Here is a 22,006-nt window from a genome sequence, read left to right as displayed (position 1 = left end):
TGTTCTTAATGTTTTGTCCACTCAGTGTAAAGTCTTGTTAACAATACACACTGAAACAGGGCCTCTCAACCAGGGGTACCAGGACCCCTAGGGGTAATGACTTGTCCAAGATTCATGAGACCATAGGCCTACTGCCTAAATGCACACAACGGGGTACTTCAGGGGTACTCTGGGAAGAAGCAACATGTAGTTGGTGGTAGTGTAACCGAAAAAGTTTGAGAACCACAGCACTAAAACATCTCACCTTTCCACTAGGTGGCGGTAAAGATTCATTATTACAGTGAGTTCTGCTCTTTAGTACGTTAGTGGCACAGGTCATTTAGGCTCTTGGAGCTTCAATAATCTTCTGGTTAGCTCCTTATTTGTAGTCCATTATTAATGATTTCAGACATAAGATAGTTTTGGTTTCATGTATCAGCGGGTATAATATATACACTGAGAGTACAACATTAGGAACACCTGCTCTTTCCAAGACATGGACTGACCAGCTGAAAGCTATGATCCTGTATTGATGTCACTTGTTAAATCCACTTCAATCAGAGAAAGGTTAAAGAAGGATTTTTAAGCCTTGAGACAATTGAGACATGGCTTGTGTAGGCTAATTGAGACATGGATTGTGTAGTCTAATTGAGACATGGATTGTGTAGGCTAATTGAGACATGGATTGTGTAGGCTAATTGAGACATGGATTGTGTAGGCTAATTGAGACATGGCTTGTGTAGGATAATTGAGACATGAATTGTTTAGGCTAATTGAGGCATGGATTGTGTAGGCTAATTGAGACATGGATTGTGTATATGTGCCATTCAGAAGGTGATTTAAGTGCCTTTGAATGGAGTATGGTAATAGGTGCCAGGATCACTGGTTTGAGTGTGTCAAGAGCTGCAACCCTGCTGGGTTTTTCATGCTCAACAGTTTCCTGTGTATCAAGAATCGTCCATCACCCAAAGGACATCCAGCCATCTTGAAACAACTATGGGGAGCATTGGAGTCAGCATGGACCAGCAACCCTGTGGAGCGAATTCGACACCCTGTAGAGTCCAGGCCCCAACAAATTGAGGGTGTTCTGAGGGCAAAAGGGGGGGTGCAGCTCTATATGAGGAAGTTGTTCCTAATGTTTTGTACACTCAGTATATACCATATATCATATCATGGTGGGTAGACCAACATTAGTCCCAGAGAAAGACACACACCTTATTTCCAGCATTGGTGGCACTGATCCTCATAGACAGAGTAGTCCAAACTGTGTATGATTCACATGGTGGCACTGATCCTCATAGACGTAGAGTAGTCCAAACTGTGTATGATTCACATGGTGGCACTGATCCTCATAGACGTAGAGTAGTCCAAACTGTGTATGATTCACATGGTGGCACTGATCCTCATAGACGTAGAGTAGTCCAAACTGTGTATGATTCACATGGTGGCACTGATCCTCATAGACAGAGTAGTCCAAACTGTGTATGATTCACATGGTGGCACTGATCCTCATAGACGTAGAGTAGTCCAAACTGTGTATGATTCACATGGTGGCACTGATCCTCATAGACAGAGTAGTCCAAACTGTGTATGATTCACATGGTGGCACTGATCCTCATAGACGTAGAGTAGTCCAAACTGTGTATGATTCACATGGTGGCACTGATCCTCATAGACGTAGAGTAGTCCAAACTGTGTATGATTCACATGGTGGCACTGATCCTCATAGACGTAGAGTAGTCCAAACTGTGTATGATTCACATGGTGGCACTGATCCTCATAGACAGAGTAGTCCAAACTGTGTATGATTCACATGGTGGCACTGATCCTCATAGACGTAGAGTAGTCCAAACTGTGTATGATTCACATGGTGGCACTGATCCTCATAGACAGAGTAGTCCAAACTGTGTATGATTCACATGGTGGCACTGATCCTCATAGACGTAGAGTAGTCCAAACTGTGTATGATTCACATGGTGGCACTGATCCTCATAGACGTAGAGTAGTCCAAATTGTGTATGATTCACATGGTGGCACTGATCCTCATAGATGTAGAGTAGTCCAAACTGTGTATGATTCACATGGTGGCACTGATCCTCATAGACGTAGAGTAGTCCAAACTGTGTATGATTCACATGGTGGCACTGATCCTCATAGATGTAGAGTTGTCCAAACTGTGTATGATTCACATGGTGGCCTCCCGAGGGGCGCAGCATCAAATCAAATGTTATTTGTCACAAACACATGTTTAGCAGATGTTATTGTGGGTGTAACAAAATGCTTGTGTTCCTAGTTCCAACAGTGCTGTAATATCTAACAATTCACAACACACATAATACACACAACCTAAAAGTAAAATAATGGAATTAAGGAATATATAAGCATTAGGATGAGCAATGTCGGAGTGGCATAGACTAAAATACAGTAGAAAATAATATAGTACATAAATATGAGATGAGTAAAGCAAAAATCTGTAAACAGTATTAGAGTGACTAGTGCTACAGGAGTCACTACAGATCCGGGTTCGACCAGGAGACCCATGAAGCGGCGCACAACTGGCCTAGCGTCGTCCAGGTTAGAGGAGGGTTTTGTCCTTGTCCCATCGCGCTCTAGCGACTCCTGTGGGGAAACGGCATCCCCAGCCGTGTCCTCAGAGCATGCGCAGACCAGCTGGCTGGTGTGTTTACAGATATTTTCAATCGATCCTTATCCCAGTCTGCTGTTCCCACATGCTTCAAGAGGGCCACCATTGTTCCTGTTCCCAAGAAAGCTAAGGTAACTGAGCTAAACGACTACCGCCCTGTGGCACTCACTTCCGTCATCATGAAGTGCTTTGATAGACTAGTCAAGGACCATATCACCTCCACCCTACCCGACACCCTAGACGCACACCAATTTGCTTACCGCCCCAATAGGTCCACAGACGACGCAACCACAACCACACTGCGCACTACCCCATCTGGACAAGAGGAATACCTATGTGAGAATGCTGTTCATCGACTGTTGCTCAGCATTTAACACCATAGTACCCTGCAAACTTGTCATCAAGCTGTCCAACTGGGTACTGGACTTCCCAATGGGCCGCCCTCAGGTGGTGAGGGTAGGTAACAACATCTCCACCCCGCTGATCCTCAACACTGGGGCCCCACAAGGGTGCGTTCTGAGCCCTCTCCTGTACTCCTTGTTCACCCACGACTGCGTGGCCATGCACTCCTCCAACTCAATCATCAAGTTTGCAGATGACACTACAGTGGTAGGCTTGATTACCAACAACGATGAGACGGCCTACAGGGAGGAGGTGAGGGCCCTCGGAGTGTGGTGTCAGGAAAATAACCTCACACTCAACGTCAACAAAACAAAGGAGATGATCGTGGACTTCAGGAAACAGCAGAGGGAACACCCCCCTATCCACATCGACGGGACAGTAGTAGAGAGGGTAGTAAGTTTTAAGTTCCTTGGCGTACACATCACGGACAAACTGAATTGGTCCACCCACACAGACAGCGTGGTGAAGAAGGCGCAGCAGCGCCTCTTCAACCTCAGGTGGCTGAAGAAATTCGGCTTGTCACCAAAAGCACTCACAAACTTTTATAGATGCACAATCGAGAGCAATACGGCAACTGCTCCACCCACAATCGTAAGGCTCTCCAGAGCGTAGTGAGGTCTGCACAACGCATCACCGGGGGAAAACTACCTGCCCTCCAGGACACCTACACCACCCGATGTCACAGGAAGGCCATAAAGATCATCAAGGACAACAACCACCCGAGCCACTGCCTGTTCACTCTGCTATCATCCAGAAGTTGAGGTCAGTACAGGTGCATCAAAGCTGGGACCGAGAGACTGAAAAACAGCTTCTATCTCAAGGCCATCAGACTGTTAAACAGCCACCACCAACATTGAGTGGCTGCTGCCAACATACTGACTCAACTCCAGCCACTTTAATAATGGAAAAATGTATGTAAAAAATGTATCACTAGCCACTTTAAACAATGCCACTTAATATAATGTTTACATACCCTACATTACTCATCTCATATGTATGTACTGTACTCTATACCATCTACTGCATCTTGCCATCTTTATGTAATACATGTATCACTAGCCACTTTAAACAATGCCACTTGTATATGTTTACATACCCTACATTACTCATCTCATATGTACAGTGCCTTGCGAAAGTATTCGGCCCCCTTGAACTTTGCGACCTTTTGCCACATTTCAGGCTTCAAACATAAAGATATAAAACTGTATTTTTTTGTGAAGAATCAACAACAAGTGGGACACAATCATGAAGTGGAACGACATTTATTGGATATTTCAAACTTTTTTAACAAATCAAAAACTGAAAAATTGGGCGTGCAAAATTATTCAGCCCCTTTACTTTCAGTGCAGCAAACTCTCCAGAAGTTCAGTGAGGATCTCTGAATGATCCAATGTTGACCTAAATGACTAATGATGATAAATACAATCCACCTGTGTGTAATCAAGTCTCCGTATGAATGCACCTGCACTGTGATAGTCTCAGAGGTCCGTTAAAAGCGCAGAGTGCATCATGAAGAACAAGGAACACACCAGGCAGGTCCGAGATACTGTTGTGAAGAAGTTTAAAGCCGGATTTGGATACAAAAAGATTTCCCAAGCTTTAAAAATCCCAAGGAGCACTGTGCAAGCGATAATATTGAAATGGAAGGAGTATCAGACCACTGCAAATCTACCAAGACCTGGCTGTCCCTCTAAACTTTCAGCTCATACAAGGAGAAGACTGATCAGAGATGCAGCTAAGAGACCCATGATCACTCTGGATGAACTGCAGAGATCTACAGCTGAGGTGGGAAACTCTGTCCATAGGACAACAATCAGTCGTATATTGCACAAATCTGGCCTTTATGGAAGAGTGGCAAGAAGAAAGCCATTTCTTAAAGATATCCATAAAAAGTGTTGTTTAAAGTTTGCCACAAGCCACCTGGGAGACACACCAAACATGTGGAAGAAGGTGCTCTGGTCAGATGAAACCAAAATTGAACTTTTTGGCAACAATGCAAAACGTTATGTTTGGCGTAAAAGCAACACAGCTGAACACACCATCCCCACTGTCAAACATGGTGGTGGCAGCATCATGGTTTGGGCCTGCTTTTCTTCAGCAGGGACAGGGAAGATGGTTAAAATTGATGGGAAGATGGATGGAGCCAAATACAGGACCATTCTGGAAGAAAACCTGATGGAGTCTGCAAAAGACCTGAGACTGGGACGGAGATTTGTCTTCCAACAAGACAATGATCCAAAACATAAAGCAAAATCTACAATGGAATGGTTCAAAAATAAACATATCCAGGTGTTAGAATGACCAAGTCAAAGTCCAGACCTGAATCCAATCGAGAATCTGTGGAAAGAACTGAAAACTGCTGTTCACAAATGCTCTCCATCCAACCTCACTGAGCTCGAGCTGTTTTGCAAGGAGGAATGGGAAAAAATGTCAGTCTCTCGATGTGCAAAACTGATAGAGACATACCCCAAGCGATTTACAGCTGTAATCGCAGCAAAAGGTGGCGCTACAAAGTATTCACTTAAGGGGGCTGAATAATTTTGCACGCCCAATTTTTCAGTTTTTGATTTGTTAAAAAAGTTTGAAATATCCAATAAATGTCGTTCCACTTCATGATTGTGTCCCACTTGTTGTTGATTCTTCACAAAAAAATACAGTTTTATATCTTTATGTTTGAAGCCTGAAATGTGGCAAAAGGTCGCAAAGTTCAAGGGGGCCGAATACTTTCGCAAGGCACTGTATATATATATATATATATATATATATATATATATATATATATATATATATATATATATATAACTTTCATTTTTCTTTATTTTTAAAAGAAATGCCATGGCGTTCGTGGTGCAACATATGACTCGCAATCTGCAACCAATACATTTTTACCTGCGACATTGTTTTTAAAGTATATCAATGGTCGTGAAAATGACGAACATGGCAACTCTACTATGAGTTGTATTTCCGTCATGGCGCAGACCATATTAAGAAATCGCATGATATCATTCCATGTCACCCCACCGCCTACCAAAGGACTCTTGGGCTCAATTCTTCACGGCTGACGCCACATACCTAAACTATACCGCCGTTTCGGTTAGTTAAAATGATTATTCCGATAACTTCTGGTTCTGACATTTTGTGGAAACTGAACTGCGCGTACAGTAAGTGGACATTTTACAGCATGGCGATACATTTTTGCATACAACTTTTACACTTATTGCAATGTGACGACGGTCACTATAAACAATTGAGTGTGTTCTTTCTCAGCTGTTCCGCATCTGTAGGTTGTTGGGTGTGCACGCATTGTAAACTGCGTAACGTTACACGTATGTTACACACTTATTGAATTGTATCAGATTTTATCAACGTATTTGTATAAACGTGATGATATGGGTTTTGTTAGGACCACCGCAGGATAAGTGTATGTTAGGACCACCGCACATTTTTTACATGTGTTTTTAGGACTACCGGTATTTCATAAATTGGGAGGAACGTGCCTTTTTTTGTAACTGACCATTCATTCCATGTTAAAACAAAGCTACCAATGGGGCGAAATTACGCTCCTCCACGTAGGATGATTTGTACATTACAGTAGCAGGTACCATGCTAGTACCAAGCAAGCAAATCCAAGTTTATGGGGGGAATCCCCATCAGCCGGTCCAAACAAGCATGAGCAGGTTTAAAAGCCAAGGTGGACCTTCTTATGGGTGGAGGCAGTTACAGTATATAGGCGTAGTGGAGCATGTGAGAGGAACTCAGACACAATTCAAGCATATTGATGGTATGTTTGATTACTTTCCCCAATCTCCTCCCAACACTCCACACTCCAATTCCACAAACAATTTAGTCTGTTGTTCAGTTTTTTTCCATGCTGCATGTCTCCAACAATGCACAGACACATTGTGTGGTGAGATTTTCTGCTTTGATTTATCTTTTGCAATAGCCTAACATGATGCAACACTGACTAAATGAAATGTTGTGATTGGTGGAGTAAATTTGTAACTGAGTTCTCTCTTTTTCACAGTCCTAGTGGGGTGTCTGCTGCCTGTTGTAGACACTCACAACATTAACTGTAAGGTGATCCAACATCCTAACTATACAACGACCTATGACCTCCATGAACTACCTGAATCTCTGCCTTTGGCCTATTGCGAGACCCAGTGGTTGGATGAAAACGTGAGTGACAGCAGAAGCTACTTACAATATGACGACTCATTAAGGAGTGGTAAAATGTTCATGTAAAATGGTTGGTAAAATGTTCAAGTAATTGAAAGCCTGGTTCTAAAGAAATTCAGCCTTCTGCTCCAGCACAGCATAAACATCGCCCACCTGGTTCAACTAATCATGGTCTTGATGAGTAATACAGTGTGTTAGTGCTGAGCTTGAACAAAAGCCTGCACACCCAGTAGTTCTTTAGGACCAGGAGTTGGGAAACACTGAACTACAGTACTTTATGTTAAACCTCTTGACTTATGTTGTCTATTTGACTTTATTTAGATAACTGTTCTTGCCAATGACAAAGAGAGAGACGAAAACCGTACTTTGGCTCAGACCAGTCACTCCATCACTATCTTAGGCTGCCTGGACAGACTGACCTACTCAATGGACTGCACGCTGACTGTGGTATGTTACTGCTACTGATGTGGTTACTCTAGTGTGTCTGTTGGATCTGATGAAGCACGTACATGGTTTAAGATACACCAATAAGATCATGTATGTGTCTATGTCGTAGTTTGTCTACATCCCAGTTTTTAACATGTTACCTACTTTGTTAGGAAGGACGGGTGGGAGGGATAAAGTTGACGTCTGAAGTTTACATACACCTTAGCCAAATACATTTAAACTCAGCTTTTCACAATTCCTGACATTTAATCCAAGTAAAAATTCCCTGACTTAGGTCAGTTAGGATCACCACTTTATTTTAAGAATGTGAAATGTCAGAATAATAGTAGAGAATTATTTATTTCAGCTTTTATTTCTTTCATCACATTCCCAGTGGGTCAGAAGTTTGCATACACTCAATTCATATTTGGTAGCATTGCCTTTAAATTGTTTAACTTGGGTCAAATGTTTCAGGTAGCCTTCCACAAGCTTCCCACAATAAGTTTGGTGAATTCTGGCCCATTCCTCCTGACAGAGCTGGTGTAACTGAGTCAGGTTTGTAGGCCTCTTTGCTCGCACACGCTTTTTCAGTTCTGCCCACAAATGTTCTATGGAATTGAGGTCAGGGATTTGTGATGGCAACTCCAATACCTTGATTTTGTTGTCCTTAAGCCATTTTGCCACAACTTTAGAAGTATGTTTGGTGTCATTGTCCATTTGGAAGACCCATTTGCAACCAAGCTTTAACTTCCTGACTGATGTCTTGGCATGTTGCTTCAATATATCCACATAATTTCTCTCTCATGATGCCATCTATTTTGTGAAGTACACCAGTCCCTCCTGCAGCAAAGCACCCCCACAACATGCTGCCACCCCCGTGCTTCACATTTGGGATGGTGTTCTTCGCTTGCAAGCCTCCACCTTTTTCCTCCAAACATAACGATGGTCATTATGGCCAAACAGTTCTATTTTTGTTTCATCAGACCAGAGGACATTTCTCCAAAAAGTACGATCTTTGTCCCCATGTGCAGTTGCAAACCGAAGTCTGGCTTTTTTTATGGTGGTTTTGGAGCAGTGGCTTCTTCCTTGTAGAGCGGCCTTTGTCAGGTTATGTCGATATAGGACTTGTTTTACTGTGGCTATAGATACTTTTGTACCTATTTCCTCCAGCATCTTCACAAGGTCCTTTGCTGCTGTTGATTTTCACTTTTTGCACCAAAGTACGTTCATCTCTAGGAGACAGAACACATCTCCTTCCTGAAGGGTATGACGGATGCGTAGTCCCATGGTGTTTATACTTGCGTACTATTGTTTGTACAGATGAATGTGGTACCTTCAGGCGTTTGGAAATTGCTCCCAAGGATGAACCAGACTTGTGGAGGTCTACAATTATTTTTCTGAGGTCTTGGCTGATTTCCTTTGATTTTCCCATGATGTCAAGCAAAGGGGCACTGAGTATGAAGGTAGGACTTGAAATACATCCACAGGTACACCTCCAATTGACTCAAATGATGTCAATTAGCCTATCAGAAGCTTCTAAAGCCATAACATCATTTTCTGGAACTTTCCAAGCTGTTTAAAGGCACAGTCAACTTAGTGTATGTAAACTTCTGACCCACTGGAATTGTAATAGTGAATTATAAGTGAAATAATCTGCCTGTAATCAATTGTTGGAAAAATTACTTGTCATGCACAAAGTAGATGTCCTAACCGACTTGCCAAAACAATAGTTTGTTAACAAGAAATTTGTGGAGTGGTTGAAAAAAAAGAGTTTTAATGACTCCAACCTAAGTGTGTGTAAATTTCACCTGTATGTCATGTGAGTGTTGGTATGTCCTGACATGTTCAATCAGGACATCTCACTCTGTCCTCTTTTCAACCAGTTTTTTTCTCTCTTACAGGCACCATTTTGGGAGGTGCAGTGCCTCAGTGAGTAAACACACACACTAAGAACAAAGCTGCTAGAGGCTGTTGTATGAATGAGTGACAGGATGTGACATGGGAAGTTTGTCACATCGTTGACAGAGCATAGCAGCAGTCATTTTTTTGTGGTGTAGCAGACAAATGACTGATTCATTACTTTTTATTTTGTGTTCTCCAGCTAACTGCAGTCATGGACCTTACAAACCTGCCACCAATCTCCACAGTAATGACCATGTCCCCATCAATCAAGGTTAGAGTATACAGAATACAGTTTCACCTTTTCAATCTGACACTGCTTATTTTACTGTCGCCAATCGGATTGCTTGCATTGAACCCGGTTCAAAGAAAAGACCCAGCTCTTTCAATCTATTGGACTGTCCTGGGGAAACAGGAAGATATAACAGTTGACGTTACTCATCAACAACTTGGTGTGTTGTCACTTTAGCACTTTCCCTTCTCTCCCTGTGTTTACAACATGGTTCACTTTAATATGGCTCAACTCTTTATTATCTCACATTAGCTTATCATCACGTGTGTTTATCTACTTTAATAGGACCATATTTAACCTCGGCTCAGAAAGTGTTACAGCTGAGATAACCACAGATTATCAGCTCTCTGAGTTGACTCAATTCACTACCTCTTTATCTTGCAATTAAACAATGGAATAACACTCCACTGCTGCGCTATAGAGTGAGGCAATGACAGAGCAGAGGCACTCAGGCTAAACAACACAGACGGAGTGTCAGTCAGATCTCTGGCACTCAGGCTAAACAACACAGACGGAGTGTCAGTCAGATCTCTGGCACTCAGGCTAAACAACACAGACGGAGTGTCAGTCAGATCTCTGGCACTCAGGCTAAACAACACTGACGGAGTGTTAGTCAGATCTCTGGCACTCAGGCTAAACAACACTGACGGAGTGTTAGTCAGATCTCTGGCACTCAGGCTAAACAACACTGACGGAGTGTCAGTCAGATCTCTGGCACTCAGGCTAAACAACACTGACGGAGTGTCAGTCAGATCTCTGGCACTCAGGCTAAACAACACTGACGGAGTGTTAGTCAGATCTCTGGCACTCAGGCTAAACAACACAGATTGAGTGTTAGTCAGATCTCTGTAACTGGATTGGGGAGGTTTTCTGTGTGCTCAGTCTCTCTCCTCTCACATAAACAGATGCTAGGAACCACACTGTTGTCTGGGTGCTGATGGGTGTGGTTGGAGTCGCCGTGTTACTGCTGGGTGTGAAGGCAGCATATGTATTAAAGAAGAGGTATGTATGGATGGATGGATGGATGAATACATGGATTGGATGGATATATGGATGGATATATGGATTGGATGGATGTATATACTAGAGGTTGACCAATTATGATTTTTCAATGCCGATACCGATAATTGGAGGACCAAAAAAAGCCGATGCCGATTTTTGTTTTTATTTATTTTATTTATTTGTAATAATGACAATTGCAACAATACTGAATCAACACTTTTATTTTAACTTAATATATTAAATCAATTTAGCCTCAAATAAATAATGAAACATTTTCAATTTGGTTTAAATAATGCAAAAACAAAGTGTTGGAGAAGAAAGTAAAAGTACAGTATGTGCCATGTAAAAAAGCTAGCGTTTAAGTGCCTTGCTCAGAACATGAGAACATATGAAAGCTGGTGGTTCCTTTTAACATGAGTCTTCAATATTCCCAGGTAAGATGTTTTAGGTTGTAGTTATTATAGGACTATTTCTCTCTATACCATTTGTATTTCATATACCTTTGACTATTGGATGTTCTTCTAGGCACTTTAGTGTTGCCAGTGTAACAGTATAGCTTCCGTCCCTACCTGGCCTCGAACATGAACACATCGACAACAGCCACCCTCGAAGCATCGTTACCCATCGCTCCACAAAAGCCGCGGCCCTTGCAGAGCAAGGGGAACAACTACTTCAAGGTCTCAGAGCGAGTGACGTCACCAATTGAAACGCTATTAGCGCGCACCCCGCTAACTAGCTAGCCATTTCACATCGGTTACACCAAGCCTATCAGCTCCCGAGATTAGGCTGAAGTCATAAACAGCTCAATGCTTGAAGCACAGCGAAGAGCTGCTGCAAACCCACGAAAGTGCTGTTTGAATTAATGCTTACAAGCCTGCTGCTGCCTACCACCGCTCAATCAGATTGCTCTATCAAATCATAGACTTAATTATAACATAATAACACACAGAAACATAAGCCTTAAGTCATTAATATACAAATCAGCTGGGCTTGACAATCTGGACCCTCTATTTCTGAAACTGTCCGCCGCCATTGTCGCAACCCCTATTACCAGCCTGTTCAACCTCTCCTTCGTATCATCTGAGATCCCCAAGGATTGGAAAGCTGCCGCGGTCATCCCCCTCTTCAAAGGGGGAGACACCCTGGACCCAAACTGTTACAGACCTATATCCATCCTGCCCTGCCTATCTAAGGTCTTCGAAAGCCAAGTCAACAAACAGATCACTGACCATCTCGAATCCCACCGTACCTTCTCCGCTGTGCAATCCGGTTTCCAAGCCGGGTGCACCTTAGCAACGCTCAAGGTACTAAACAATATCATAACCGCCATCGATAAAAGACAGTACTGTGCAGCCGTCTTCATCGACCTGGCCAAGGCTTTCGACTCTGTCAATCACCATATTCTCATCGGCAGACTCAGTAGCCTCGGTTTTTCTAATAGCTGCCTTGCCTGGTTCACCAACTACTTCTCTGATAGAGTTCAGTGTGTCAAATCGGAGGGCATGTTGTCCGGTCCTCTGGCAGTCTCTATGGGGGTACCACAGGGTTCAATTCTCGGGCCTACTCTTTTCTCTGTATATATCAATGATGTTGCTCTTGCTGCGGGTGATTCCCTGATCCACCTCTACGCAGACGACACCATTCTGTATACTTCTGGCCCTTCCTTGGACACTGTGTTAACTAACCTCCAGACGAGCTTCAATGCCATACAACACTCCTTCCGTGGCCTCCAACTGCTCTTAAACGCTAGTAAAACCAAATGTATGCTTTTCAACCCTTCGCTGCCTGCACCCGCACGCCCGACTAGCATCACCACCCTGGATGGTTCCGACCTAGAATATGTGGACATCTATAAGTACCTAGGTGTCTGGCTAGACTGCAAACTCTCCTTCCAGACTCCTATCAAACATCTCCAATCCAAAATCAAATCTAGAGTCGTTTTTCTATTTTGCAACAAAGCCTCCTTCACTCACGCCGCCAAACTTACCCTAGTAAAACTGACTATCCTACCGATCCTCGACTTCGGCGATGTCATCTACAAAATAGCTTCCAATACTCCACTCAGAAAACTGGATGCAGTTTATCACAGTGCCATCCGATTTGTTACTAAAGCACCTTATACCACCCACCACTGCAACCTGTATGCTCTAGTCGGCTGGCCCTCGCTACATGTTCGTCGCCAGACCCACTGGCTCCAGGTGATCTACACGTTTATGCTAGGTAAAGCTCCGCCTTATTTCAGTTCACTGGTCACGATGGCAACACCCACCCGTAGCATGCGCTCCAGCAGGTGTATCTCACTGATCATCTCTAAAACCAAAACCTCATTTGGCCGCCTTTCCTTCCAGTTCTCTGCTGCCTGCGACTGGAACGAATTACAAAAATCTCTGAAGTTGGAGACTTTTATCTCCCTCACCAACTTTAAACATCTGCTATCTGAGCAGCTAACCGATCACTGCTGCTGTACATAGTCCATCAGTATTTAGCCCACCCAATTTACCTACCTCATCCCCATACTGTTTTTATTTTATTTACTTTTCTGCTCTTTTGCACACCAGTATCTCTACCTGCACATGTTCATCTGATCATTTATCACTCTAGTGTTAATCTGCTAAATTGTAATTATTCACTCCTATGGCCTATTTATTGCCTACCTCCTCATGCCTTTTGCACACAATGTATATAGATTCTTTTTTTTCTACTATGTTATTGACTTGTTTACTGTTTACTCCATGTGTAACTCTGTGTTGTTGTCTGTTCACACTGCTATGCTTTATCTTGGCCAGGTTGCAGTTGCAAATGAGAACTTGTTCTCAACTAGCCTACCTGGTTAAATAAAGGTGAAATAAATAAATATGGTCAAATCAAACGTTTATTCTTTCAGTGAAATAAGGAACTGTTCCGTATTTTATCTAATGGGTGGCATGCTTAAGTCTAAATATTCCTGTTACATTGCACAACCGTATGCCATAATTACGTAAAATTCTGGCAACGCGCCAGGCGACCCAACTGCTGCATATACCCGGACTCTGTTGCACAGAACTCAAGAGAAGTGACACAATTTCCCTAGTTAAAGGAAATTCATGTTAGCAGGCAATATTTACTAAATATGCAGGCTTAAAAATATATACTTTTAAGAAAGGCGTTGATGTTTATGGTTAAGTATTGGTGCAACGACAGTGCTTTTTTAGATAATGCGCTTGTTAAATCACCCGTTTGGCGAAGTAGGCTGATAAATTAACAGGCACCGCATCGATTATATGCAAGCAGGACAAGCTAGATAAACTAGCAATATCATCAACCATGTGTAGTTAACTAGTGATTATGTTAAGATTGGTTGTTTTTTATAAGATACGTTTAATGCTAGCTAGCACCTTACCTTGGCTCCTTGCTGCACTCGCGTAACATGTAGTCAGCCTGCCACGCAGTCTCCTCGTGGAGTGCAATGTAATCGGCCATGATCGGTGTCCAAAAATACAGATTGTTATGAAAACTTCAAATCGGCCCCAATTAATCGGCCATTCCGATGAATCTGTCGACCTCTAGTATATACGGCTTGGATGGATGGATATACGGCTTGGATGGATAAATGGATAGGAATGAGTGAAAATATTGCTAAATATGTTTGTACTATGCTCTTATTTTTATAGATGTGTCTGCAAGACATGGAACAAGATGTCGACCCAACACTGTTCCTCAGTGTGATGCTAGCTGGCTGGCTGGATGTGTGGGTTGGTGGATGGGGGGGATGGTTTAATGCAATGCAACTGTTTGAGTGTTTAAGAGTTTCCTGTAATGGTCATGTGGCATGACATAGCACGTGTTACATTCTGAGACAGCTTTAGTAAACTTATTCTGACTGTGGAAGTCTAGAGTCTCCTTCAGCTGCACCAGCGAGTGCACAATGAGTAACTAGGCATTATACAAACTATTATAAAATATTACTACTCTGGGAAATAATGACTCAGAATAATATCTCTTGTGGTTTGAAGAATCATATACGGGTTACATGAATACTGTCTCAAGGATATGATCAGGATTAGACTTCAGACCCCCTAATATATACAATATGTATGATCAGGGTTAGACTTCAGACCCCCTAATATATACACTATATATGATCAGAGTTAGACTACTCCCTCTACCCCCTAATATATACAATATATATGATCAGGGTTAGACTTCAGACTACTCCCTCTACCCCCTAATATATACACTATATATGATCAGAGTTAGACTACTACCTCTACCCCCTAATATATACACTATAAATGGATGCTACATTGAAAGATGACTGTTCTGTTCACCATATATTTTTTTTTATTGATCAGAATATATATTTTTTTATTGATCAGAATATATATTGTTTTATTGATCAGAATATATATTTTTTTATTGATCAGAATATATATTTTTTTATTGATCAGAATATATATTGTTTTATTGATCAGAATATATATTGTTTTATTGATCAGAATATATATTGTTTTATTGATCAGAATATATATTGTTTTATTGATCAGAATATATATTTTTTTATTGATCAGAATATATATTTTTTTATTGATCAGAATATATATTGTTTTATTGATCAGAATATATATTTTTTTATTGATCAGAATATATATTTTTTTATTGATCAGAATATATTTTTTTTTATTGATCAGAATATATATTTTTTTATTGATCAGAATATACTCTTTATGTAGCTATTTGCAGAAGACACTTCAGTTGAATGCATTCAGTTGTACAACTGACTAGGTTGTCTTTCCCTTTATTTTATGTAATATTTTGTATAATATTGTAAATGCTGTACTCAAATTTATACATAATATATTGTATTTCATAATGTATAACATTATATATATATATATATATATATATATATATATATACATACACACACACACACACACACACACACACACACACACACACACATCTCAGTATGTGATATTAATATTATGCACAATAATTGTGCCAGATGAAGACAATGCAACTTACACCCAGGTTGGGGTCACTTCCTTTTCAATTCAGCCAATTCAGGAAGTATACTGAAAGTCAAATTTCAAATTTTCCTCAAATTGGAATTTCAGTTTACTTCCTGAATTGTCTGAATTGAAATGGATTTGACCCCAACCCTGACTTAACCATATGTGTTAAGAGTAAGTCTAGAGTAAGACATTCTTTTGAGATTTAATCCATTGTGGATTTGAGGGAGACCTATGAAATGTTTTTTTGTGTGATCATTCCATGGGTCACTGTCCTTACATGCTATATACAGTTGAAGTCGGAAATTTACATACACTTAGGTTGGAGTCATTAAAACTTGTTTTTCAACCACTCCACAAATGTCTTGTTAACAAATTATAGTTTTGGCAAGTCGGTTAGGACTTCTACTTTGTCAAGTAATTTTTCCAACAATTGTTTACAGACAGATTATTTAACTTATAATTCACTGTATCACAATTCCAGTGGGTCAGAAGTTTACATACACTAAATTGACTGTGCCTTTTAAACAGCTTGGAAAATTTCTGAAAATGATGTGATAGGCTAATTGACATATGAGTCAATTGGAGGGGTACCTGTGGATGTAATTCAATACCTACCTTCAAACTCAGTGCCTCTTTGCTTGACATCATGGGAAAATCAAAAGAAAGAAGATCCTGGAGGAAACAGGTACAAAAGTATCTAAATCCACAGTAAAATGAGTCCTATATCGACATAACCTGAAAGGCCGCTCTACAAGGAAGAAGCCACTGCTCCAAAACCACCATAAAAAAAGCCAGACTTCGGTTTGCAACTGCACATGGGGACAAAGATTTGTACTTTTTGGAGAAATGTCCTCTGGTCTGATGAAACAAAAATAGAACTGTTTGGCCATCGTTATGTTTGGAGTTGGAGGCTTGCAAGCCGAAGAACACCATCCCAACCGTGAGGCACGGGGGTGGCAGCATCATGGTGTGGGGGTGCTTTGCTGCAGGAGGGACTGGTGCACTTCACAAAATAGATGGCATCATGAGGCAGGAAAATGATGTGGATATATTGAAGCAACATCTCAAGACATCAGTCAGGAAGTTAAAGCTTGGTCGCAAATGGGTCTTCCAAATGGACAATGACCCCAAGCATACTTCCAAAGTTGTGGCAAAATGGCTTACGGACAACAAAGTCAAGGTATTGGAATGGCCATCACAAAGCCCTGACCTCCATCCTATAGAAGATTTGTGGGCAGATTTGAAAAAGTGTGTGCGAGCAAGGAGGCCTACAAACCTGACTCAGAGCTGGTGGAACTGTCAGGAGGAATGGGCCAAAATTCACCCAACTTATTGTGGGAAGCTTGTGGAAGGCTTCTGGAAACGTTTGACCCAAGTTAAACAATTTAAAGGCAATGCTACCAAATATGAATTGAGTGTATGTAAACTAATGACCCACTGGGAATGTGATGAAAGAAATAAAAGCTGAAATAAATCACTACTATTATTCTGACATTTCACATTCTTAAAATAAAATGGTGATCCTAACTGACTTAAAACAGGGACTTTTTACTAGGATTAAATGTCAGGAATTGTGAAAAACTGAGTTTAAATGTATTAGGCTAAGGTGTATGTAAACATGACAAAGCTAAAACAAGTTTTAGAAATGTTATATTATAAACTGATATCACAGTTAAATAAGTATTCAGACCCTTTACTCAGTACTTTGTTGAAGCACCTTTGGCAGTAATTACAGCCTAAAGTCTTCTTGGGTATGACTCTACAAGCTTGGCACACCTGTATCTGGAGAGTTTCTCCCATTCTTCTCTACAGATCCTCTCAAGCTCTATCAGGTTGGATGGGGACTGTCGCTGCACAGCTGTTTTTATTTCTCTTCAGAGATGTTAAATCATGTTAAAGCCTGGGCTCTGGCTGGGCAACTCAAGGACATTCAGAGACTTTTCCAGAAGCCACTCCTCTGTCTTGGCTGTGTGCTTAGGGTCGTTGTCCTGTTGGAAGATTAACCTTCCCCCCAGTCTGAGAACCTGCTCCAGAGCGCTCAGGACTTCATCAAGGTTCTCTCTGTACTTTGCTCACTTCATTTTTCCCTCGATCCTGACTAGTCTCCCAGTCCCTGCTGCTGAAAAACATCCCCACAGCATGATGCTGCCACCACCATGCTTTACTGTAGGTATTGTTTCAGGTTTCCTCCAAATGTGAGTTCAATCTTGGTTTCATCAGACCAGAGAGTCTTGTTTCTCATGGTCTGAGAGTCCTTTAGGTGCATTCTGGGAAACTCCAAAATGGCTTTCATGTGTCTTTTACTGAGGAATGGCTTCCGTTTGGCCACTCTACCAAAATGCCCTGATTGGTCGAGTGCTGCAGAGATGGTTGTCCTTCTGGAAGGTTTTCCCATTTCCACTGAGGAACTCTAGAGCTCTGTCAGAGTGACCATCAAGTTCTTGGTCACCACCTTGATCAAGGCCCTTCTCCCTCGATTGCGCAGTTTGGCCGGGCGGCCAGCTCTAGGAAGAGTCTTGGTGGTTCCAAACTTTTTCCATTTAAGAATGGAGGCCACTGTGTTCTTGGGGATCGTCAATGCTACAGACATCTTTTAGTACCCTTCCCCAGATCTGTGCCACAGACAATCCTGTCTTGGAGCTCTACGGACAATTCCTTCGACCTCAAGGCTTACTCTGACATGTACTGTCAACTGTGGGACCTTAAATAGACAGGTGTGTGCCTTTCCAAATCATGTATAATCAATTTGAATTTACCACAGGTGGACTCCAATTAAGTTGTAGAAACATCTGAAGGATGATCAATTGAAACAGGATGCACCTGAGCTCAATTTCGATAGCAAAGTTTCTGAATACTTACGTAAATTAGGTATTGACGTTTATATATTTTATACATTTGCTAAAATTTCTAAAACCTGTTTTCGCTTTGTCATTATGAGGTATTGTGTGTAGATTGAGGAGAAAAATAATTTATTTAATACAGTTTAGAATAAGGCTGTAATGTAACAAAATATGGAAAAACTCAAGGGGTCTGAATACTTTCCAAATGCATTGTATTTTCACTGTCTTCAAGCACTTATTATTTTAGTCAGTTCCATTTTATTTAATCATCAGTGTGTTGACCAACTGTGTGGAAATTAAAAGCTGGATGAGTTAAATGCAGTTGAGACCTTGGACTCTATTCAACCTGTATCGCTGAAGCGTTACAGATTGTGCAATAGACATTTTAAAGGTAATTTCTGTTTGAAGCGACATATGCAACGCTTACCGTGAATGCAGTCTTCGCTAACGTGGGAACATTGCCTTTAAATTTCAATCGCGCTGTAATGCTGAACTTCTGCGATACGGCTTGAATAGAGCCCCTTATCTCAGTCTTAACACGCCTTTCTTATCATCATCCCAATAATTATTTGAGCAACCCTATCGCCAAACCTGTTACGGAAGTCCCCTGATTTCCATTGCTGTGAGGGAGGGAGGTAGTGTCCGAGAAGGCCCTCTCTTTCTTGCTCTCTCTCCACCTCCCCCTTTTCCCCCTCTCTCTCTCTGAACTCACCAATGACAGGTCAGAACAAACTGTTCATAACTCATCATGTTATCAATCTTTCTATCAGTCTTTACTTTGCCCTACTGCTGTTCAACAGCTTCTTTTTAAAGATTAAACCATTTGTGATGTTAAGTTCTGTCTTGATTTTAGTGGTTGCTGTTTCTCGTGATCATTTTCACTTTTAATAAACTTCATGAATGTAAGCAGAGAGTGTATGGTAATTCTTCTCTATCGATTTTACAATTATTGTACCCATGCCAAACCTTAAGCTACCCAGAACATGGGCAAGTAGAATGGTAACAGAGCAAAATATAAAAACAACACTTTGTGTGTGTGTGTGTCTATATATATATATATATATATATATATATATCTCAAATCTAGGATTGGTCTATTTTACCCTAATTTCCAATTATTGTAATGTTTAACCAGAGACAATATTTTGCTTGAGGAGTGCCAGCTAGATAAAAGATTGGCATAATTCCATGACAACGTCTGCATTGTTTGTGCTATTCTTTGGCTGCTTTGTGACATGAACACCAACACCCAGTGTAGACTCCTTATATGGCTTAACATACTCCAAGAAGGACAGTGGGTGTTACCATCACCTCATGTGATCTCCCTCTGACAACAGGGTGGGACTGTATATATTTTCTCAGATTTCCTGTCACTGTGCTACAGCACCAGACTACAGGGCTCAGACTGGATATGGCCAGTATATGTGACTGTTTGTCTTTGCTATTTAATTCATCAGAATTATTGCTCATGTGCAATAAAGGTACACAGTGGGTTCAACTGGCTGACAGTAGTGTGTAGAGGCTTTTGTTTGAGTAGGGGATTTATAGTCTTGTTCTGACTAATCTGTAAGGGTTTTCTTTTGTACTTGATAGGAAAGGATATGTACGGTTTTATGCCTTTTTATTGTGAGTTACAAGTTCAAACCCACAGAAACAAGAGTTTGTGGGTTCTGGCAGAACCATGTAGAGTATGAAGGCTACACCTATTAACTTCATGTAATCAATCAGTCATTTTCATTTGGTAAGCTCTGCCACAGTTGACACATCTCAATGCCAGCAGAACTTAGGGACAAAGTCCTGTTAACCACCATACTCCATACTCCTGCCTTCACCATTCTCCAGACTACTGCCTCACGTTTTCTACTCCTGCCTTCACCATTCTCCTGACTACTGCCTCCTGTGTTCTACTCCTGCCTTCACCATCCTCCTGACTACTGCCTCCTGTGTTCTACTCCTGCCTTCACCATTCTCCTGACTACTGCCTCCTGTGTTCTACTCCTGCCTTCACCATTCTCCAGACTACTGCCTCACGTTTTCTACTCCTGCCTTCACCATTCTCCTGACTACTGCCTCCTGTGTTCTACTCCTGCCTTCACCATTCTCCAGACTACTGCCTCCTGTGTTCTACTCCTGCCTTCACCATTCTCCAGACTACTGCCTCACGTTTTCTACTCCTGCCTTCACCATTCTCCTGTCAGTCACAGTATGATTTCTATGAGCACAATTTCCGAACACTTAAAATTCCACAACATCGACATTATTTTCATGAACACGTAGCCTACCAGGATATATAGGCTACATTTTCCATCAGGTTGGATGACCATTCCTATCATTTCTGGCATGTGGAACCTGACCTGCACACCGTGCAGTAAGTTTGTAATAGTTTACAGTAAAATGGTTTGTTCTTATTTTGTGAAGTAATTTATAGCCCATACAAAAATGTATGTAACTTTTATACCTGTTATACATTGTGATGTTTGTTGATGTCAAAAATTCTGTGTTTTCTTTCTCAGCAGTTTCAGCATCTGTGAAGGTAATTGGGTATGCCGAGTGTGTGAAGGTAATTGGGTATGCCGAGTGTGTGAAGGTAATTGGGTATGCCGAGTGTGTGAAGGTAATTGGGTATGCCAAGTGTGTGCGCATACAATAGCCTATATTACACATTTATTGAATTGTATCAGATTTTGCTAACCTCTTCCGTGACTAGATACATTTCTACAGTGTCTTTTAGAACCTGTCTATTTCATAAATTGTGAGGAACGTGCTTTTCTTGTAATTGATCATTCATTCAATTTTAAATTGAACAAACATACAAACGAAGATGGCAATAAATAATACATAGCCTACTAATAATATACATTGAAGGATGGCCTAGCCATTGAATGAGCCGGAGTAGGCTTTTAATGGAATCGCGAGCTCTCTTCCGTCAGCGATACACACCATAGGTTACAGTACTATATGTGTCACCCTAATATGTTTCCTGACTGTCACCCCACATTCCTGCACTACAAATGCTGACCCAGTACGTCCTGTCCTTGGATCTTTTGAACCATCTGTGTAAAGGGCCTCAAAATCCTGATACGCAGTATCCAGATGTCTCTTAAACAAGTCAGATAACACCCTTCCTATCTGTCTGTAGTCTCTCCAACACTTCTAGATCAACTACTGGAGGCGGGAGTAGCCATGATTGGTTTACAGGAGTAGCTACCGTTGGACTAAACCTTCCATACAGTCCCTTCGCCTGGGTATTACTCCTTCCCCGTCAGACAGCGTACTACAATTAGCACCTTCTCACACTTTCAAATACATTTTTATTGGTCACGTACACATGGTTAGCAGATGTTAATGCGAA

Source organism: Oncorhynchus mykiss, chromosome 3, assembly GCF_013265735.2.
Source record: "Oncorhynchus mykiss isolate Arlee chromosome 3, USDA_OmykA_1.1, whole genome shotgun sequence".
Taxonomy (NCBI): Eukaryota; Metazoa; Chordata; class Actinopteri; order Salmoniformes; family Salmonidae; genus Oncorhynchus; species Oncorhynchus mykiss.
This window is presented reverse-complemented; position numbering follows the sequence as displayed.